At 41.3% G+C, this 23927-nt stretch overlaps 1 long non-coding RNA gene across 1 annotated transcript in view; it reads right to left on the bottom strand.

Annotated features, from left to right (window-relative positions):
• LOC129149777 (uncharacterized) overlaps positions 1-15239 on the bottom strand; it is a 36642-nt gene extending 21403 nt beyond the window's left edge. The window contains exons 1-2 of the long non-coding RNA XR_008556585.1: positions 14979-15239; positions 10306-10439 (exon numbers count right to left, since the gene is read on the bottom strand). This is a non-coding gene — a long non-coding RNA (uncharacterized LOC129149777). The remainder of the gene's footprint in view (positions 1-10305; positions 10440-14978) is intronic.
• Positions 15240-23927: the final 8688 nt, after the last annotated feature.

The following is a 23927-nucleotide window of genomic DNA, read 5'->3' as shown; positions in this document are numbered from 1 at the left end:
TATACATACATCATCTGCTTTTTCATCTTTTCCCTTATCAATTACATATACATCCATGTCAAAGGCTATAACCTGAAAATATAGAATAATCTTTTTTTTATATGTTTTTAATTTATAAAAAATAGATCATAAATTAATCAATTAGATCACAATAATAGCTCAATAATTGTTACAATGTCAGTGTAGTACTAAGGTTAGTCTCTGGTTATTAAAAAACAAAAATTTTATAATAAATAGATAAAAATTGTTTCTCTCTTTTTACATTTTTTACTTATTGATTTGAAAGAGAAGCACATTTATTGGTTGCTTTTTGTATATGCCCTGACCACAGTTCAAACCCAAAACCTTGGCTACATCTGCACAATGCTCTAACCAATTGAGCTACCTGGCCAAGGCTGAAGATTGTTTCTCTTTTAACTAATCTTATTCAAAATAGAAATCAGAATTGCAACTGCAGACTACTTAGAAAATAATGAGAATGAAATTAAAATCAATAGTATTAAGCTAAAGCAGTGCTCTTAGGGCATAGACTATACATGTATTATGTGTAAATTGTATATAATTTTATGTTAATATATAGTAACTAGAGGCCCAGTGCATGATTGAATCATGCACGTGTAGGGTCCCCTACACGTTTTCGCTTTCGATCACGGGGGAGCTGGGTGCCTGTCCGCTGGTGCACCAGGCCTTTCAGAAGCCTCTGGCATGGTGAAGGCTTCTGAAAGGCCTGGTGCCTGAGTGGACAGGCACCCAGCTCCCATGCTTTTGCTTTTGATCGCAGGGGAGCTGGGTGCCTGTCTGCTGGTGCACCAGGCCTTTCAGAAGCCTCCGGCATGGCAAAGGCTTCTGAAAGGCCTGGTGTCTGAGTGGACAGGCACCCAGCTCCCCCGCTTTTGATGGTCCCCGGTGGGACGTGAGCTCGCTGCTCCAGAGGCCCTTTCTGTGCCGCAGCACAGCCATGGTGCAGACACTGAGCTCGCGCCGCCGCTGGCGACGCGAGCTCAGCGTCCCGCTGGCCCAATCGGCCACCCCGGCCACCCCGAGTCCCGCCCCCCCCCGCGCCTCCTGGCCAATCGCAGGCATGGTGAAGGTACGGTCAATTTGCATATTTGTCTATTATTAGGTAGGATATGCACTGTTATATTATAAAATATATAATTATGTATTCTATGTAATAAATAAAATACATATATATTTTAGACACACATAGAGAAAAAATTTGGACCTAATAAATTTACTCAGGACCTAAGAAATTTACTGAAGTTCTCTGGAGAGAAAATTACTGAAACAATAAAACATATGAACCACAATGGATCCTAATTAAGAAGAAAGGGAAGAAAGTACAAACATACAAAATTAAAAATGAAGCTGAATTAATAGCCAGAATGGTGGATTACAAAGGCAACAAATTCTTAGCCACTTTTACCATCAAGGGAGCAGTCTAAGTCCTCTCAAACATGGCCTCTGAGCTTGGCTCTATGACTTGCTCTGTCCACTGGAGCATGAGTAAATGTGTGGACAGGATTGTGGGGCTCAGACACTTGATATATTATTTTGCTTTGAGGCTTGCCTTCTTGTAACTCACGACTACCAGGATAATCTACCAGGGGATAAAAAACCATGAAGGAGAACCATGGTGTCCCAGTGAGCAGCCAGTACCTTTGCCAGACCTTGGAGTGAATCCATCTGGACTCTTCAGTCCCCGTCAGGCTGTCACATGGCCTCAGCCACAAGAGTGATCCCAGAAAAGTCCAGCAGAAGGACCTCCAGATTGCCAGCACATAGAATCATGATGAACAATTAACTACTGTTTAAGCCATGATGAACAATAAAGGAATCTTTTAAGTTTTGAAATGATTTAGTATATAGCAACTAGAGGCCCGGTGCACGAATTACGTGCACTGGGGAGGGTGTCCCTCAGCCCAGCCTGCACCCTCGCCAATCTGGGACCCCTCGGGGGATGTCTGACTTCAGGTTTAGGCCGGACCCCACAGAGATTGGGCCTAAACATCCCTCTCACAATCCGGGACCACTGGCTTCTAACCGCTCACCTGCCTGCCTGATTGCCCCCTAACTGCTCCTCTGCCGGCCTGATTGCCCCAACTACTCTCCACTGCTGGTCTGATCACCCCCAAGGCTTTTATTAGTATAGATATAACCCTTCACAGAAAATTTTACTAACCCTGCTTTACAATAAGGGCTTGACAATTGAATCATTGGGACCAGACACCAAGATTTCCTTTCTTTGAATAGTGGAGGGAATAATTATCTTGTCTTTAGGTTGCCCTGAAATTAAAATGAGATAATGACTTAGAAAAGTATAAAAGCACCATATAAAGATAACTGTCTTTTTCATGTACTGAAAAGACAATAAAGTGGTAAAATGAAAAACACTATTTTTTTATTCTCCCCCTTCCTTCCTTTACAGCCTTTATTTAAACTTTGAAATTTATAAAAATTTCACTCCAATTTTCATTTCTTTACATTCAGTATTATTTTGTATTGGTTTCAGGTTTTATATTAGTTACAGAATAGTGGTTAGACAATCATATCCTTTACAAAGTGTTCCCCGATATTTCCAGTACCCACCTGGCATCATACCATCATTACAACACTATTGACTATATTCCCTATTTAAGTGACAATGGGTTTACAGGTTCCTTCTAGTCTTTCTTTTGTGTTGTTCGCCTTTCCTTTTCTTTCTCACTTCTTCATCACTTTCCTTATATGGTATCTCAATTGTCCATCAAAGCTCAGTTAGGGCAATGGGACACGCTTAATCCATTTTACAAACCAGGACACTGAGGCCAATTCCAGTTGGCTGTGGAACTTGACTCAGTGCACAGGGAACCCCAGGAGCCATGCTCTCTGCCCTTCCTAAGGGGAAGCCACCGGGCAAACAGAACAAACCTTCCTCTCAGGCTTCCTAGCCTCTTTCTCAAGCACCTCTTCATTGCGGATGCTCCACATTCTTTCCTCTCCCCCGTCCCCTGCCTCCCATTCTATACTGCCCCCACCCCCACCCCCCATCTCCGGAGCAGGTGGAAGGCTTCGCACTCACTGCCTAGGCATGCTCTGCTGTGGGGCAGGGTGGCGTGAGCTTGCTTTTGGGTCAAGGCGGGAGCAGGAGTCGCCTCCTCTGAAGTGTGAAGGCCGCTTGGGCGAGGCCTAGGCAGGTTAGCACTGGGAGCTTCTCTGAATCAAGTCAGTCAGTCTAGTACCCTGCAGTGCGGCACCCCTTCACTGATGTGGCACCGCCCCTCAACCCCTGCCTCAGAGCTGCGGGTCCTTACCCCTCCCCCTGGGCTTCCTTCCATGCCCCTTGATCCCTGGCCTGGCCCACCCATGTCTTGGGGCCACTGCAGAACCTCTCTCTCTCTGCAGTGAGGCAGATCCCTGCCCTTGGTCTCCGCGAAGCTGTGAATCTGTGGCCAGAGGCCCGGTCTGTGTCTCAGCAACCCCATGCCTGCGATGTTCCCAGGGCCCTGCAGGCATGGCTAGGCAGGCCACTGCCCCTCCCGGGGCCTATGATGGACCCAGACCCCTCAGGTGGCGTCTGGTGCTGCCCACCCCATACCCCCTCCCTGGCCCGATGGACTGATACCTTGTGGGCGGTGTCTGGCACCAGCCTTCCTCGCCCAGATGGACCCCAACCCCCAGGAGCTGGCCATGGCGATGGCCACCCCACCGCATATGCAAATTAACCTCCATCTTTGTTGAGTTAATTTGCATAGTCACTCTGATTGGCTGTGGGCATAGCAAAGGTATGGTCAATTTACATGTTTCTCTATTATTAGGTAAGATAGATGAGTGAGAAACATCGATTGGTTGCCTCCCAAACATGCCATGACTGGGATGGAACCGCAACCTGGGCATGTGTCCTGATCAGGAATTGAACTGATCACCTTCCAGTACACAAGACAACAGTCAACCAACTGAGCCACATTGGACAGGGCTCCTCATCCTTTCTTACTACCAGGTGGGTAGACTTAGAGTAGTTTGTGCTTATGACAGCATTTGTGTCCAGAAGTCTGGATGAGCGTTGGATACTGTCACAGCACACCCCACATTACACTGCCAGCTTGACTAGACATTTTGATGACAGAAGACTCCTCAATTAACTTCTTCAAGCTGAATGATTTGTATTATTGGCTGCATAAAATTCCTTATGCATTAACATGGGATGTGAAGGGGAGTGTCACAGATGAGAAAAGCAAAACAAAACAAAAACCTATGAGACAAGTTTGTTCTTGTTTTTGTGTGTGTGTGTGATTTTTTTTTCTTCTTTTTTTAAATAATGGAGAACCTCTTGAGAAGAGAACAATTCTGATGTTTTCTTTTCCACCACCCTCACATGAGAAGGAACAAATCCTGCTTCTAATGACCACCCGATCAGCATTATGGAATCTGAGTAAATAAAGCTTTCCAAATTGGCATTTCAAAATCAGAGCCATGCAGGGCACAACAAACAGTCTGTAAGTGCAAACTCAACAAGGGCATAGGGTACACAAAAAAACAGATCAATAATCTCAAAGATGTCCACACAAACTGAAACACGAGACAGATTGAGTTTGGGGTGGGGATCTCTGTGTCCCATTTTGGAATCATGTTTAATGAGTAGCACAAACCTCAAATTAGTACTTAGATATGAAGGAAAGTGCAAATGGTGATGGACTCATTAAAGCACTCTCACCAAGAAGCATACTTTTGAATGAATTAGGTCATTGAAGGTTATTGAAGCTTGCATGGGGTAGGGCTGGTGTGATATTAGGGTAAACATTTATCACACTTGTTGGCCAAACATATTTTGGAGCCCACATCAAACAAAATAGGTATTTCAAAAGACTAGCTAAGACCAGAAATAGGTAAAGTTAATGGTTATACAAATTTGAACCTTTAGTTTTCACATTTCAGTACTTGTTTCTCTCCAGCCTATTTTAGTCTCTACTGTTTGGCTTAGAATTCTTAATTATATTTTTATTTTTTTTAAAAAAGTACTCACATACCTGAAACTCATAATTAGTTTTATTTTTTATTTTACTATTAGGTTTGGTTTAAAATTTTTTTAAAAAGAAAATGTGTACAATTTGGTATTTTGTGACAAAAGAAATATTTATAAAGTTATACTAGGATATAACTGAAGTGTTTTTTGCCACTTGAATTAACTTCTGTCTCCAAATGATTCTTGGGCAAAGATGACTGAATGAAGTTACAGGACATCTACAATTCAGAAGCACTTAGTGATAAGAAACAAAATACATGAATAAATTTTGTGCAATCTTGGAAGTGAGGCTGATAACACTGCTCTTAGGACCATACTTTGAGTAGCAAGACTTTAGAGAAAATCCTTTAACTACTATAATGGACAACAGCGTCAGAAAACCTATTCTCCTTTTCTTCATAAGGCAGTTATAATAGTGTGAGCAATGCCATTGGATTTCAGCAGGATGCTTGTCTTTTTGGAATAATGGAAGTGGCATGATGAGTGAGGCAGGTGTGAGAGATGAGGGTGGTTGGAAGGAAATCTAATTGGTTGGTTGACCAAATCCAAATCGTTGTTACTAATGGATTGATGCATCTCTGAAGGCTTCTAGAATTTTGTTGAAGACCTCCATCTTTGATTCTTTCCAGTGCAGTAGTTTTAATAATGACTTGGGTGAGGATATGGGAAAAAATTCTTATAAAATGTGCAGTTACAATGATCTGGGAGGGAACCCAAGATAGTTAATGATGATGTATAACAAGTGCATTGTAAACCACAAAATGTGATTCAAATGAGGTAGTGTTTTTGTGTATATTTTTAAGATTGAGAAATTTTAATTATTGTTATGACAAAGTATACCCAAATGACTCTGGTAACGTTAAAGTTCGCTTGAAAAAAATATAATAGGGCCTCCTATGAGCTCAAAATACAGCTGGACAGTGTATGTGGAGAGAACACAGTACCAGGAGCCAGGGGCTCTGTGCCCTCCAACCTCCGGATCTGTCAATATCTAGCTGTGTGGCAACTAGCAGGTCACTTCCCCTTTCTGGATCTCAGTTTTCTTAAGTGCCATAAAATTCTATAATACAATAATACATCATCTTGGAACATATATAAATTTTTATTTATTTATTTTTATACCATCTTAACTTCAATATGTACAAATTCTGTTCCTTTAACAGCTCCATTCCCACCCTTTGCAGTTGATGTCACAAAATTACATCTTTATATATTGTGTGTCCAAAAAAAAACTAATCATTTTTAATTCGTTAATCTCTTACATTATGTAGAGAACAAATGGTGGCTTTACAAACCATTGTTATAAAATTACCAGCTTTTAGACTAATGGATTTTTAAAATGTATTAGTCTCCTGAGTCATGTAGAAAATAAAAAGTAGAGTTACAAAAGAGACAAAAGACTGGAGAGTTTTAGTTGACAGGGCTCTGATTGTACTAGTATAAGTCTGCTTTGTGCTTTTGATGAGAACTGAATAGAGAGGCATGCTACCTCAGGGACCATGGGTCAGAACCCTAGTATCTGTCAGAACTGTGATGTGGGGGCCAAAAGGGAGTGATCTCAAAAAAGAGCTAGTATAGCATAAAGTCAGAGTTGAGAGAGAAGGGGAAGATAATCCTGCCCCAACCTGCTCTGACTCAACCATGTCCAGAATTGGTTAGCTCTGTGCACTATAAAGACTCACAATAAACCTGAATCCAGAGGACAGTGAAAGAACTAGAGTCTTTCGTTTAAAGAAAAGATGAAAATAACGGGAAAGTTTAACAAAAATATATGATGTGGTAGTGGCATGGGTGTATTGTGAGAGTGTGCTGCTTGTGTGTAAGAAAAAGAGGGTAGATGAAGTGTTTCATACTATATTTTCAAATATTTGAAGGATATTGGGGAGGTGGGATTAGAGTTGTAGTTCGTGAACCTAGAGAACTACACTAGAGCCCTGTAGTTGGAAAGCATAAGGGAAATGATTTCCGGTCCACACAAGGGGCTATCCATGGCAGTTAGTGTGCACCAGTGAGCTGGCTTCTCAGGAGGCAGCGCAGTCTCTTCCGGGTGGACACACAAGCGGAGTCTGGGAATGGCGTGAGGAGAATGAAGCATTGGGTTAAGTGGGTTCTTGTTTTGTTCCTTTGTTGGCCCATTCATTCATTCATTCATTCATTCATTCATTCACTTATCTGTTCGTTTGTGTGAAAAAGGATTGTGCCATTCTGCCATCCGTGTGAAAAATAGAAAGAAAAAAACACACACACGTTTAATAGAAAAAAGTGGCCGAAACCGGTTTGGCTCAGTGGATAGAGCGTCGGCCTGCGGACTCAAGTGTCCCAGGTTCGATTCCTGGTTGCGGGCACATCCCAGTAGGGGGTGTGCAGGAGGCAGCTGATCGATGTTTCTCTCTCATCGATGTTTCTAACTCTCTATCCCTCTCTCTTCCTCTCTGTAAAAAATCAATAAAATATATTTTTTTAATAATAGAAAAAAACGTTTTCACAATTTCAGTCTTCTCTATTTAGTTGAAAGGGCAAAAGCACCACAAAGCTGGTCAGTTATTGTAGCTTATACATTTATCTCTTTAAAATGATTAATGCTGAATAGTTTCACAAAATAAGTAGCTTTTTGCTTTATGGGTAGTCTGGGTGAGTGATTTTGTTGCTTTTTAACTGCAACCTGTTAAAATTCAACTCAGGGCAGTAAATGTAAATAGAGGGGCAGAAGCTGAGGAAAGTCCAGGTGATATTTCCTAAGAAGGGGTTTCTGAAGAAAAACAATCCAAGGGCAGATCTTTCTTCTTACACAGTAGCAAGGGGCAGTTCATAGGAATTGTACGGAGGTAGATATTGGAGTTATATAAGGAAAAGATGAATTAGTAGGAAGTTACAGAAGTTTACATAATGTCTTTTGCTGTCAAAAAGATATGTAATGTTCACAAATAATTCTTCTGTAAAGCATTGAGTTGAAAATTAAATGGGTGTTCTCAATATACAAATTTTTTTTTCTAAATTAATACCTCTTTTCCTCATTATGCCTATCCTACATTGCAGTCTGATAACTTTGTGTTTGCTGCTTTAAAAACATAAGCAGGGATCATCCTTTTTAGTTTGATTATCAAATAATCCCTTGAAACTTTTAAGTCAACTTGATTTTCTGTTTATGAAAGGAGGTGCATACATTTTTAAAAAAATCACTGAATGACCTCAAACAAGGAAACTGACACTAGACTATGTTCTAGGTTTGATTTTTTTTTTCTGGAAAAAAAATATGCATCTGATTTTACATAATATATTTTACAAAGCCATGTTATTACTACAAAATTGCCATGAATATTTTTCAGTGGTGGGCGTGCATGTGTAGAATACATACACAGGAGAGTGCATTAAACTCCAAGGTACACTCTCGAGCAGTGCTGTCCAATAGATCTTTCTGAAGTGATGGAAAAGTCCCATATCTGTGCTCTGCAATATGGCAACCACTAACACATTATTTAGGGGTAAGTCTGACAAAAGATGGAGAAGTCATGCACACTGAAAACCACAAAATATTACTGAAAGAAAGGAAAAGTATACTACCAACTAAGATAAAATATTTTCAAAGCATATAACTGATAAAGGACTTCTATTCTAAATATAGAATGAACTCTCAAAACTCAAAAAATATGATTGATAATCTATACTAATAAAAGGGTAATATGCTAACTAGACCAGACATCCATCCGGATGTCCTTCTGGACAGAGCCATGGTGGCAGGGGCTGAGGCAGAGGCAGTTAGGGGCGATCAGGCCAGCAGGGGAGAGCAGTTAGGGGTGACCAGGCTGGCAGGGGAGGGCAGTTAGGGGCAACCAGGCCGGCAGGGGAGGGCAGTTGGGGATGATCAGGCCAGCAGGGGGGAGCAGTAAGGGGCAATCAGGCCTGCAGGGGAGGGCAATTAGGGGCAACCAGGCCAACAGGGGAGGGCAGTCAGGGGCGATCAGGCAGGCAGGCAGAGGGGTTAGGGGCAATCAGGCAGGCAGGCAGGTGAGTGGTTAGGAGCCAGCAGTCCCAGATTGCAAGAGGGATGTCCGAGAGGTCCCAGATTGGAGAGGATGCAGGCCGGGCTGAGGGGACACCACACCCCTCCCCGTGCATGAATTTCATGAACTGGGCCTCTAGTATGATAATAAAATCAAAGATGTGCATATAGCAAATAAACACATGAAAAGATATACAACATCACTATCCAATTAGAAAAATGCACATTACAACCATAATGAAACAACCCTACACACTGTGAATTAAAAAGACTGACCATATCAAGTTTTGGTGAAGATGTGGCGAGACTGAATCTCATGCATCACTGATGGGAATGTGAAATAGCACAACCACTGTGGAAAGAAGTTTGGCAACTTCTCAACAAGTTAACGTGCACCTACACATGACCCAGCTATTCCACTTCTGCATATTTCCCCAAGAGTAATGAAAGTAAATGCCCATATAATGACTTGGACATGGATGTTCAAAGCAGCTTTATTTATAATAGCTGAAAATTGGAAACCACCCAAATGTTCATCAACAAGTGAATGGATAAGCAAATTGTGGTGTATCCATAAAAGAGAATACTATTCAACAATTTTAAAATGATGCATATACCTGTATAGATGAATCTCAAAATAATTTTGATGAGTGAAAAATCATACAAAAATAATACTGTTATAATGGGGGCTTAAAAAGCTATTGGGACAGCAGAGAAAGGGGACGGGAGGCAAAAAAGAGTAGTGATGCTGCTAATTGTTGTGTTCACACGGGGAGAAAATGCCAGGGGTAGCTACCGTAGAAGCTTGTCCCTTTCTGTTATTTTTCCAAGTTCACTTCAAGTTGCATTCTTTGCCATCCTGCTATGATCACTTCTCTGATTCTACCATACCTCCCTCCAAATAATCTCTCTACTTAGAACTCACACAGTTTGTCATCAGGGACCTTGTACTTACTGACTCAATTTTAAAAGTTTGTTGTTTTAATGAGCATGTATGTCATCCATCTTTACTCTAGTAAAGGCCAACTCAGCCTCACTACATTTAAAGTTAAAGATTAGTTACAAATTATCTGGGTACATATGTATTTTTATCTTGTAAAATCTGAATTAGGATGTTTCTTTAAATCAGTTTTTTGTTGTTGCTGTTGTTTGTTTTTTGGTGTTTTGTTTTTTTTTGTAACGTACTTCTGTTACAAACGTTGCAATGCCTGCAAGCTACTTGAGGGCAATATCTGAATCTGAGTCATTTTTCCATGCCACAGACCTTAACACATTGCTTCTCCTATAGAGTATTAATAAATACCTGTTAAATTCCAGTCTGGGTAGAGTACCTTGGCAGTATTCAGCAAATATCCAACATTGGCCAAATGATCCCTCTTTCCATTAAACTGTGGAGTATTCAGCAGCAGTCTAATATGTGTATGTGTGTGGAGAAATCTGGGGAGTAGGAACAAAGAAGGTTATGGTTAGCACAAACCAGCATTTTCAACCTTGTGCACCTCTCAAGACACATCACAAAATTGTTTCCAAGTTAGTGTTGCTAGAGTTAGGACTCTGAAATTTTTCTTGTTTGGGAACTTTCCATCCTTGATGTTTAAAAGCCATTGACATGCAATTTCAATTTAAATAGCATTGCTTTGTCTTTGATTTATGCTTCTGTAAACAGTGTTAAATATCCTATCTAATAAAAGAGAAACATGCAAATTGACCGTACCTCTGCTATGCCCACAAGCCATGCCCACCAGCCAATCAGGAGCAAGTATGCAAATTAACTCAACCAAGATGGCAGCAGCCACGGAGCTGGAGCAAGCAGGGGGCTTGGGTTGCCCCCAGAGATGGAGGAAGCCAAGCTTCCTGCCCGCCCTGGCCTGCCCTGGCCTCTGCTCAAGGCTACAAAGTTTCAATTATAGGAGATAAATAAATCCCAGATACCTGCTTCCAGCTGGCCCTGGCCTATGCTTGGGTCGCCAGGGGGTGTGGCCAGCCTGAAAACCTCCACAGGCCCCTTGCCCAGGCCACTCTACACCCCAAGGGAACCCCCACCCTGATCCAGGACACCCTTCAGGGCAAACCAGCTGGCCCCACCCGTGCACCAGGCGTCTATCCTATTTAATAAAAGAGTAATATGCAAGTTGACTATCACTCCAACACACAAGATGGCTGCCCCCATGTGGTCAAAGATGGCTGCCCCCAGGTGGACACAATATGGCTGCCACAAGATGGCCAGTAGAGGAGGCAGTTGGAAGGAACCAGGCCTGCAAGGGAGGGCAGTTGGAGGAGATCAAGCCTGCAGGGGAGGGCAGTTAGGGGTGACCAGGCTGGTAGAGGAGGGAAATTTGGGGTGACCAGCCTTGCAGGGGAGGGCAGTTGGGGGAGACCAGGCCTATAGGGGAGATCAGTTAGGGGGGACCAGGCCTGCAGGGGAGAGCAGTTGGGGGGAACCAGGCCTGCAGGGGAGAGCAGTTGAGGGGGACCAGGCCTGCAGGGGAGGGCAGTTGAGGGGGACCAGGCCTGCAGGAGAGGGCAATTGGGGGGGGGGAACCAGACCAGCAGGGGAGGGCAGTTAGGGGTGACCAGGCTGGCAGGGGAGGGCAGTTGGGGGGGACCAGGCCTGCAGGGGAGGGCAGTTGGGGCAATCAGACTGGCAGGGGAGCAGTTAGGTATCAATCAGGCTGGCAGGGGAGTGGTTAGGGGATGATCAGGCTGGCAGGCAGAAGTGGTTAGAGGCAATCAGGAAGGCAGGCAGGTGAGTGGTTGGGAGCCAGCAGTCCTGGATTGTGAGAGGGCTATACAACTGCCCATCGGGATCGGGCCTAAATAGGCAGTTGGACATCCCTCGAGGGGTCCCAGATTGGAGAAGGTGCAGGCTGGGCTGAGGGACATCCCCCTCAACCGCCCCTGTGCACGAATTTCGTGCACCAGGCCTCTAGTAGAATTATAAATATGAGTGTGTTATGTAAGCTTCATGGAATCCCCTTTGGAAACTTTATTATTATGTGATTGCCTTGCTAGCAGCCACATATTAACCATGTATTAGCCATCTATGATAGAGGGTGAATGAGTTCTACCCCACATTATTACTGACTTTAATTAGCTCTAAAGAGATATTGGCCAATTCAGCCTCACTACATTTAAAGTTAAAGATTAATAACAAATTATCTACCTACATATTTTTTTTTATCTTGGAAAATCTGAATTGGGATGTTTCTTTAAATCAGTTTTTTTTGTAACATAATTTTGTAATAAATTTTTCTATGCCTAAAAGAAAAATGTCCTGTCTTTTACTATGTTCTATAGTTAAAAGTGACACAACAAAATGTAGCCCATTTGGTACATGCTAGAAAAAAATGTGAAAGAATTTGCACTTAGAAACTTATGGGCACTTTGCAAGGCATAACCATAGATATACGAACACTGTACATGCAGAAAACAGTCAGCTTATTCCATTAAAGGTAGAACATTTTACAAATGAGTTTAAGGGTAATTTTCCTGATGATTATACCTCTGAAAAAGTTACAATTAAATTTGTGCTTTGAAGGTTAATTTTCAATTAAATGAGAACTGATCATGGTACACATTTGTAAACTCTTCTTAACTATATTGCATATATGCCATGCAAGTAAGATAGTCATCAGTCTGAATGTATTAAGATATTTAAAGAAAAATATCAATTAAAAGAGGGCGAGACTAGCAATGGAAGCAAGAAAAATTGTAGTAAAGCAGGCACACACTGACAGTGCCTACCCATGCATTTTCCAGGGAAGTTTACTCTCTCTCTCTCTCTCTCTCTCTCCTGACCCAAGAGTAAAATCTACCCTTGTCCTTTAATCCACTTATTCACTCAGTCAAAATAATTTATTGAACATCTACTATATGTCAGTTAGTTTCTGCAAGTGCAACAGTAAAAAAAATAATCTGTGGCTTCATAGAGTTTATATTCTAACTAGAGGCCTGGTGCATGAAAATTCATGCACTGGAGGGGGGATCCCTCGGCCCAGCCTGCCCCCTCACAGTCCGGGAGCCCTCAGGGTGAGAGGGAGGTGACCAGGCGATCAGGGGAAGGCGATGCCCCCATCACACCTCTGCTGCTGCCACTGCCAGCAGCGCAAGCCTCAGCCGGCCCTGGTTACCTGAGCCTCGGGTGGCCCTGGGTGGCTGGGCAGCCACCATCTGAGACTTTCCTGCACCTGGTACCGGCTCTGGGTGGCTGGGGGGATGAGGGGACTGGGGGACTCTAAAGGCAGGCCATGCTGCACGCCTGCCGCCCTGGCAGGGCTAAGGGGACTGGGTGCCGCCATCTTGTGGCTATGGGCACCACCATCTCTGAGGGCGTGGCAGTCAATTAGCATATTTCCTCCTTATTGGCTGTGGGGGCCACCATCTTTGTGAGGGCATGATAGTCAATTCGCATATTTCCTCTTTATTAGATATGATAGAAGACGTGAAAACTTTAATTCTTTCAAACAATTCCCCATGTTCTGAACCCTAGTGCACCAGGAAACCTTCTAGGTTAAACCTGATTTCTATGTAGTTTATCCACGAGAGAGGAAGAACCAGCTAGATTATCCAGGTATCCTTGACAGCTTTATCTCTCACTGTAGTACCAAGTACTTTTTAAGTTACTAATAGTGAGCTGGTCAGCGGTTGAGTGTTGTCGACCCAGGAACCAAGAGGTCACTGGTTCTATTGCCAGTCAGAGCACATGCCCAGGTTGCAGGCTCAATCCTCGATATGCAGGAGGCAGCCGGTTGATGATGTTCCTCTCTCCTCATTGTTTCTATCCCTCTCCCTTCCTCTCTCTCTCTCTCAAAATCAATAAAAATGTATTTTCTTAAAAAATAGTAAGCTGATCCCAACCCCCCTCTGATCTCAGAGCCCATTGACTATGCTATTCAATGACCCAGAGAATGTTAATGATTACATCTTTGTAACAGTGGTTTTTAGGGAATTAAGGTATTGAATTTTTGTAAGAATCACTTAGGAAACTTATTTTCTAAAATATCTTATATTTTTCTGTTTTCCACCTCCACAATCTTCTCTGTCATTTTGGTGGTTCTGTATAGGTTTAGGTTCTTGCTGCAGTCATAGATAGACTCCATTTTAAAAAGCACCTCTTGTGTGCTGGACATTCGGATAGAAACTTTACATCACATAACCATACTTAGAATTTAGTATGTGCCATTCACAGTATTCTAAGCACTTTATGTCCATTGGTTGGTTTAATCCTGAAAACAACTTGGTAAGGTAGGGGTTATTAATATTCAAACTTTGTTTGAATAAACTGAGCAATAGGAAATGTAAGTGTTTTACCCAAGGTCACACGTCTAGTAAGTAATAGAAGTAGGATCTGAACTCAAACAAGTCTCACTTCAAAGTTCCTACTCTTTACCAGCAGGCTGCCCTACCTCTTGTTATTACATAATTTCATGTAATCTTCATGACAATTCTGTAAATTAGCTATTATTATCTTCATATCACAGATGGAAAAATGGGACCTCAAAGACATTAGAAAATACTCTATTTTCAAATGTAACATTAACAAGTTGTGGAGATGGGATTTGAACCAATATAAGTTTTCATCCAGAGAATGCATTTGGCATTCTTGTTTATCTGTCAGTCTCCTGTGAATTAGTTCAGCATACAATTCTTCCAACTCAGATAAACTCTGGGCACTCATAAGATTAAGTCTCTGGGCTTGCAAGGCTGTGGATGATACAAAATCCATACTAAAATTTAAAGCATTGAGTGCACCATCAAATCTACTTTGTAAATTAAAATTTGTTGTTTTTGGTAGGTATTATTAACAATGAAATCATCTGGTAGCTTCCTATTTTAACTATGTATTCTTTACAGCTAGATACCAAGAGCTCTTCTTCCCCCCCCATCCCTCAATATCTCTCTCTCTCTCTCTCTCTCTCTCTCTCTCTCTCTGTGTCTGTCTGTGTGTGTGTGTGTGTGTGTGTGTGTGTGTCTTACCTGCCATTGAGCTAACTCAGATTCCTGATGACCCCGTGAATCAAGTGATGTCCACAATGTCTTGTCCTCAACAGCTCTGCTCAGCTCTTGTAGACTCACACCTATGGCTTCTTCTATGGATCAGTCCATCTCACATTTGGTCTCCTCTTTTCCAGTTGCCTTCCATTTTCCCCATCATTATTGTCTTTTCCAAAGATCCCTGCCTTCTTGTGATATGCCAGAAGGAAGACAGCTTGTTTTGTCATTTTTTACTCCAACGATGTTTCCGGCTTAATTTGCTACAGGACCCACTTGTTTTCCTGCTGATGGGAAAGTGCTTAGATATAACTTTTAAATACTAAATGTTTTTAAATTCCTCAATGTGAAGGAAAATTAAAACATTTTGTGTTCTAACCATGAGGGAGCAATAACTCAAGATTGCTCCTCTGTGGTAAATAATTTGAAAACTGGGCAAAACATAGGAAACAACTATTTCTGGACATTGAACAACAGGCAGTACAGAACTGTAGCCAGAAAAGAAGGGAAACACATAAGGTGAGTCTCACCATTCATTGCCCGGGCTTTCTGCTTGGAGGTGATTTCTGGATTGTGTTGCAGGGACAGGAAATACCAATGGAGCCCAGAAGTCACATGTGAGGAGAGAGAGACTGGAGTTTGGGAAGGCCAAGGTGGCTAGAATTTGGGGGTAGAGTATGCAAGAGGAGGAGTTCCAGATATCTGCATAGGGGACCCCCTTGTGTCTTTGGCCAAAAATCAGTCTGCACCTCCAATCTAAGTTCATAGTATTTCTAGAGCTGTGAGAAAAAATACAGCCACTACTTGAAAGGCTTCAAGGGACAGTGTTGTCAGGGGAGAGCCAGGTTTCCAGTGAAGAAAAAAGACAAAGAGAAGCACAGTTAAGATGGTTTCAAAAATTGAGACGGGGTAGAAGAATAGGCTAGAACTGGGGATGAGCAGAGCCTTGTGGGGATTAGTCAAGAAGGATCTGGAAGGCTTCTTGTGGTGTCCATGTAATTGAGATAACAAGCATGGGATTGGTCTTGGTGGGTGGACTCATGGCTGTAAGTATATTGGTGGCAGGGTTGGGGCTGGGGGGAGGCTTGTCAGTGGCTCCTCCTGAATTTGGTTAATTTGGTCTGGAAATGGACATATAAGAGTTATGAACACATGGATGACATTTGAGGCTACGGAGGATAGAAGAGATATAGAGGGTGAACATAAAAGGAGAGAAGCACAGTAAGATGGCCCCCGGTCCCCTGTCAGCTGGCAGCCCCTCTCCTGCTGCAGCTGCTCCCATGTGCTGACTGCACCAGCCCCGCTTGCACCCGCTGATGGCGTGGAGCGATTGGGGCCGGAGCCAGCAGCAGGTGTGAGTGGGGCTGGTGCTGTCAGCGGGTGCGAGCGGCAGCTGCTGCCCTGATCGCCCCTCAGCAGCAGGGCCAAGTGGAGAAGCCCTCAGGGGCGATCAAGGCCAGCAGCCACCACTCACACCCACTGACGGAGACAAGAGATCGGGGCCGGCGCTGGGCGATGGCAGCGGGTGCGAGCAGTGGCTCCGGTGCTGGCAGCGGGTGCGAGCGGGTCCGGCGCCAGCAGCAGGTGCGAGCACCGGGCAGAACCGTGGCAAGCAGGTGTAAAGAATTTTCAGTAACCACCGGAGGCTCACCCCGATGACAGCGACCTGCGCCCCACCTTGGTCTGGTACCCCAGCTCACCTGCTCCACCATCCCGCCGCTACCGATGCCCACCATGTTCTGTACTCTGCCGCCTGCTGCCAATGCCTGCCATGTTACGCACGTGCCCCTGGTGGTCAGCGCACATCATAGCAACCAGTTCAGTTGTTCCACCATTCAGTCTATTTGCATATTAGCCTTTTATTATATAGGAGGATTATACCTCAGTGAAGTTGAAAATGACACAAACCAAAAAATTAAGATTTAAAGTATTTCTGCCCTTTAAACTCCAGCGCCCTCGGGTAAACCTTCAGCCTCCTCAGTCGAGTGTCCACTGTAGGAGTCCTCTCAGGTCAGTCAACTGGTCTTCTCTGCTATCACAGCCCTGCGAGGGTCCTGCTCCATACAAACCTCTCATTCCCTTTTTCGTCTTTACTTTTCTCTGGCCAGTAGCCAGAGAATCTGGTATTTCGATTATGTTTTTTAAATGTGGAATAACTTTAATGATAAAAAGATGTTATTTAAAAAATTAATTTCAAGCTATCTGCATTTCCTAGAATATATGCACAACTTACAAAGGATCCATCCACCATAGTGGCTTCTATGACGTCACAATCTGTCTCTCCCGTGTCTCTGGCTGCTGCATCCCGGTTCTCTTCGTAAGGTCCTGTTTCTCAGCCTGTAGCATTAAGGTCTGAGTTCCCCAAGTTGGTCCTCCCTCTTCCCTCAATCTTTTTGTTATTCTGTTCACTTTCCTTGGGCAATCTCATCCAGTCTCTGGCTTCCAGTACTATTAATATGCTGTGCCTGCCAAATCTACATCTGTAATTCAAATCTCTCTCCCGGGCTCCCTGTCAAAGCCAGCTTTGTTAGAATGTGAGAAGTTATCAAAGCCAGTGCTACATTCTAAGGCCTCATTTTACGTGACCTTTTATGAGTTTTCAATGCAGTTGATCACTTATTCCTTTTGAATTATATTACTCACCGGCCTCTGGGCCATCAATTACTCCTGGTTACTGTTCAGTCTCAGTAACTGTTGTTTTCTTTTTCCTGTTTGCCAGACCTCTTTCTTCTTTCTATGTTCGATTGCCCCAGGGCCCAGTCCTCAGTCCTCTTCTCTCCTTTTATGTTCACCCTCTATATCTCTTCTATCCTCCGTAGCCTCAAATGTCATCCATGTGTTCATAACTCTTATATGTCCATTTCCAGACCAAATTAACCAAATTCAGGAGGAGCCACTGACAAGCCTCCCCCCAGCCCCAACCCTGCCACCAATATACTTACAGCCATGAGTCCACCCACCAAGACCAATCCCATGCTTGTTATCTCAATTACATGGACACCACAAGAAGCCCTAACCTACCAGATCCTTCCTCATCTTTCATACGCTAATCCCCACAAGGCTCTGCTCATCCCCAGTTCTAGCCTATTCTTCTACCCCGTCTCAACTTTTGAAACCATCTTACTGTGCTTCTCTTTGTCTTTTTCCTTCACTGGAAACCTGGCTCTCCCCTGACAACACTGTCCCTTGAAGCCTTTCAAGTAGTGGCTGTATTTTTTCTCACAGCTCTAGAAATACTATGAACTTAGATTGGAGGTTTATTCTATATATTTAAAGTAATTACTGGTAAAGTAGGATGTATGTCTGCCATTAATTTAAAAAAATTATTTTAGAAATAGGAAGAGAGAGAAATCAATGTGATACATCAATTGGTTGCCTCCTGCACATGCCTCAACTGGGGATTGAACCCATAACCCGGGTATGTACCCTGACCAGGATTTGAACCAACCACATACTGGTGAATGGGATGACATTTCAACCAAGTGAGCCACACAGGCCAGGGCTGTCTGCCATTAATTTTTATGCCAATGTCTTTTTGTGTCTTTCTTTCTTTAATACTGTTTCTTTTGTGCTAAATAGAATATTTTATAGTGTTCCATTTTAATTTCCTTATTATTTCTTTTACTTCGTTTACGTATTTATTTTTTAGCTATTTTCTTAGTAGTTTCCCTGGAGAATACAATTAATATCTTAATTTGAAACAATCTAGTTTGAATAATGCTAATTTTGTTCAAAATAGCTTCATTTCCTTCCCTCTCTTTTGTGCTTACAAATTAATTTTATAAACCTAGCAAAACAGTTTTGTAATTATTGCTTTATGTAGTTTTCTTTTAAGTCAGAAAAAATAATGCAAACAGGAATACATTTTTATTGTCTTATGTATTTATCTCTACAGGCAGCTTTGCCAGCACTCTTTACTTTTTGTGTGGATTCACCTTCCTATTTAGTATCCTTTCACTTCAGCCAGGTCCTTTTAGTATCCCTTATATGAGATGAGTCATTTTCCTCTTGCTCCTTCCAAGTCTCTCTTTGTCTTTTTCTTTTGACAGTTTGATATAACGTGTCTAATGGTATATTTCTTTTATAAAGTTCATATTTCTTGGATTTTGTTGAGATTCTTGAATGTACAGGTTCGTGTTTTTCATCAAATTTGAAAAGTTTTTAAGAAATGTTTTAATTGATTGTTTTAGAGGGAAAGGGGGTGAGAAACAGAAACATCAATGGGCTGCCTCCTGCACGCCCCCTTCTGGGAATGTGCCCTGACTGGGAACCGAACCAGTGACCTCTTGGTGCACCATACCACGCTCAACCGATGGAGCCACACCGGGAGGGCAAATTTGTAAAGTTTTTAGCTGTTACTTTCTCTATCTTTTTGGGATACCCATTATACCTGATGTATCCCACAGAGCCCTGAGGCTCTGTTCCTTTGTCATTAATTTTGTTCATTTTCTGTTCCTCAGACTGAATAAATGCCAGTTGACCTTTCTTGTCTCTTTCTTCTGACTGCTCAAAATCTGACATTGAGTCTCTTTAGCGAATTTATCCTTTCAGGTATTGTACTTTTCAACTCCAGAAATTCTATTTGGTTCTTTTTTTATAATATCTATCTCTACCAATATTCCCTATTTGGTAAGCTATTTTTTCATGTTGTCTTTTTAATTTTTTATAAATTTCATTTTCTTCAGTCCTTAGACCATATTTATAATAGCTGCTTTTGTGACTTTTTCTAGTAGGTCCAATGCTTGTTCTTTCTTAGGGACAGTTCCTGTTTCCTGCCTTTTTTATTCACCTCTCTGTATGAGCCATACTTTCTCTTTCATGTGTGTCTTAATTTTTTGTTGTTTAAACTGGACATTTTATTTATTTTAATTTATTCTTTATTGATTAAAGTATTACATATGTCTCCTTTTTCCCCCATTGACCTCTTCCCGGCTACTCCCAGCCCCCAGCACATGCCCTCACCTCCCTACTGTCTGTGTCCATGGGTTATGCTTATATGCATGCATATAAGTCCTTTGGTTGATCTCTTATCCCCCCTGCCCCCACCTTCCCTCTAAGGTTTGACGGTTTGTTCGATGCTTCTCTGTCTCTGGATCTATTTTTGTTCATCAGTTTATGTTGTTCATTATATTCCACAAATGAGTGAGATCATGTGATATTTATCTTTCTCCGACTGGCTTATTTCGCTTAGCATAATGCTCTCCAGGTCCATCCATGCTGTTGCTAATGGTAAGAGTTCCTCCTCCTCCTCCTCCTCCTCCTCCTCCTCCTCCTCCTCCTCCTCCTCCTCCTCCTCCTCCTCCTCCTCCTCCTCCTCCTCCTCCTTCTTCTTCTTCTTCTTCTTCTTCTTCTTCTTCTTCTTCTTTAAATAGCAGCTTAGAAGTACCCTTGTGTAGAAGTACCAGTTTTTTAATCCACTCATCTGCTAATGGGCACTTAGGCTGTTTCCAAATCTTAGCTATTGTAAATTGTGCTGCTATGAACATAGGGGTGCATATATCCTTTCTGATTGGTGTTTCTGATTTCTTGGGATATATTCCTAGGAGTGGGATTACTGGGTCAAGTGGGAGTTCCATTTTCAATTTTTTGAAGAAATTCCATACTGTTTTCCACAGTAGCTGCACCAGTCTGCATTCCCACCAGCAGTGCACAAAGGGATCCTTTTTCTCCGCATCCTCACCAGCACTTGTTGTTTGTTGATTTGTTGATGATAGCCATTCTGACAGGTGTGAGATGGTATCTCATTGTCATTTTGATTTGCATCTTCGGATGATTAGTGACTTTGAGCATGTTTTCATATGTCTCTCGGCCTTCTGTATGTCCTCTTTTGAAAAGTGTCTACTTAGGTCCTTTGCCCATTTTTTGATTGGATTGTTTATATTCCTTTTGTTAAGTTGCATGAGTTCCCTATAAATTTTGGAAATTAGGCCCTTATCAGATATAACATTGGCAAATATGTTCTCCCATGCAGTGGGCTTTCTTGTTGTTTTGCTGATGGTTTTTTTTTCTTTGCTGTGCAGAAACTTTTTATTTTGATGTAGTCCCATTTGTTTATTTTCTCCTTAGTTTCCATTGCCCTAGTAGCTGTATTGGCAAAGATATTGCTACGACAAATGTCTGCTATTTTGCTGTCTATGGCTTCTTCTAGAACGTTTGTGGTTTCTCATCTTATGTATAAGTCCTTTATCCATTTTGAGTTTATTTTTGTGTATGGTGTAAGTTAGTGGTCTAGTTTCTTTTTCTTTTCTTTTTTTTTTTTTTTGTATGTATCTGTCCAATTTTCCCACCACTTATTGAAGAGACTGTCTTGACTCCATTGTATGCTCTTGCCTCCTTTGTCAAATATTAATTGAGCATAAAGGCTTGGGTTGATTTCTGGGTTCTCTGTTTTGTTTCATTGGTCTATATGTCTGTTTTTGTGCCAGTATCAGGCAGTTTTGAGAACAGTGGCTTTGTAATACAGCTTGATATCTGGTAAACTGGACATTTTAGATAAAACAATATGACAACTCTAAAAATAAGATTACTACCAACTCCAGGGTTTGTTTTTGTTGTTGTGGTTTATTTACTGACTTTCCTGGACTAATTCTGTAATGTCTATTTTCTTTGTCATTAAGGCCATTGAAGTCTGCTCAATTTACTGAACAGCTAATGAGTAAACAGAAGTTTCCTTAAATGCCTTATACCAACAAATCTACCAGACTTTTAACAACTCTATTTCAATAGCCTTCTAATATTTTAGTGATAAGGTTGAATTGCCAGATGGTCTATGAAGCCAAAGTTGTGGTTAATTTACTATGTCCTGATTTTGTGTTTTCAACGTTGAGAATAATTCTGAAAGAACAATTGAGGAGAGAATGTAGAGTAGTGTTCAGGCAAGAAGTTAGCTTGCTGAGTTGGGATAGAGACACATGGGACAAGTATAGAACTACATGAGAAAAGGGTTTCCTCCTCATGAGTTAGATTTCTGTGTCCCTAGAATTATAGAATTAAAAATGTTAGGAGAACATATAAGCAAATGGGAATTTATTCAAAGGCAAATGAATAATAGACTATTACATCCATACAATGGAATACCTATCAGCAAGAAAAAGAAATGGACAACTGATAACATGCAATAAAATGGATGAAGGCCCATTGCATTATCCTAAGTGAAAGATGTCAGTTTCAGAAGGCTACATAGGCTCTGATTCCATTATGTAATAATCTGGAAAAGGCAAAATTATAGGGGCAGGAAAAAATCTTTGGTTATCAAGAAATTGACTAAAAAAGTAAATTAGGGAATTTTGGAGGGGGACGACTGTGCTACATCTTGATTATGGTGATGGTTATGCAACTATAACTTACACAACAGTACACTATAAAAGATGAATTTTATTGTATGTACATTATACCTCAACAAACCTGACTTTTTAAAAAAGCTAAATGCAAATTAGTTTTGTTATCTATTACTCATAATTAGAATTGAATCTATAGATTCAATTAGTACTGCTTACATGTGGAGCTTTTTACTTATATTTGAAAATATTCAGAATAAGGGGCATCTGATGACCAAAAATTTAGCAAGGCTTATGAAATTTAACAAAAGAGATTATTTTCAAGCCAGGCCAATTTGTGGATAAAGCTCACTTCCTCTTGACAGTTTTCGGTAAAATCCTTGATTGACTTGAAACAGCAAAGGAGAATGTTCATGCATTTTTAAGAAATCAGAATATTAAGTGGCATGGTGAATTTACTTTGATTGACTATTACCAGTAAAATTTTAAATACATATTCAATCACCATCCTTTTTCTCTTTTGGTGACTTAAAACTTCTTGATGAGACTAACATAACAGAATATCAAGATAAATATTCTCCCAATTATTATACTTGACACAGAACAAAAAGGATATTTTCATGAAGTAAGTCTGCAAAATTAAAATCATGAAAGGTGAATAAATTTTCTGATTTATTTTTGCTTCAATTGTGAGCATCAATTTCAGCAAGTTCTCCTCAAATCAACTGAATCTCCAGGAGCTGAAGGACATAGATATAAGATACTATGAGAGTCTTTCCCAGTTTTAAACCTACTTTCATTTAGATACACAAACATATTTCTCCTCTTATTTTTATTACCTTTGCATAACTTGGTTGATTAATCTGTCTCTAACCCAATATCAGATTTAGTGTTCTCATTTGTAATTATTCATCGTCTTATGTAACACTGTATAATTCAAATCTCTACCTCTTTTCCTAAGGTTAAAATACACCTATTGCTCCCATTTCAATAGAAAATCTAGAATTACCATCAAATGTCCAAACGGTTTAGTGACAATTCCACATTTAAAAGTTATAATTAGTGGCATGTTCAGAGCATGTTTTAGTACAGATTATATAACCTCTTACTTCATCCAAATGGACATTTCCAAGTTAATTTTGTAGGAACAACTAATGAGATTGCATGGGATAACTTTAAAAAAAATAGTCATCACTCTGGTCAAGCCTATACATATTTTTCCATGAAGATTCTCTTCTTAATGCATTTTGCAGAGTTTAATTTTGTAGAAAACTACTTGTCTAAGACCCATGATATAAGCTAGTAGAAGAAAATTATATCTAGAACAATTGCTTTTACTAAAGAATTAAAATATATTGTATAATCTGTTTCATGGTACAAAGGTCTGGTAGCTATAATTTTATATTCATACAGCTGAACTGGTATACATTTGCATTTTTCCTTTAATAGTTTCTTGACTTTAATCCTGTAAAGCTATTTGCCTGAAAGACTATGCTTTTTCTATGATTGAGGGTGGGATTTTTTTTATAGAGTAGATGACTTACCTTTGAAGTTTTGCAATAAAAGTTAGATAATAGAGCATCTGCCCCCTGGTGGTCAGTGTGCATCATAGTGACCAGTTGTTCCGCCATCGGGCAGAAACTGGCTCTCTGACATC

Source organism: Eptesicus fuscus, chromosome 7 (assembly GCF_027574615.1).
Source record: "Eptesicus fuscus isolate TK198812 chromosome 7, DD_ASM_mEF_20220401, whole genome shotgun sequence".
Lineage (NCBI taxonomy): Eukaryota > Metazoa > Chordata > Mammalia > Chiroptera > Vespertilionidae > Eptesicus > Eptesicus fuscus.
The sequence above is the reverse complement of the archived record's forward strand: the minus strand, read 5'-3'. Positions and strand labels throughout refer to the sequence as shown.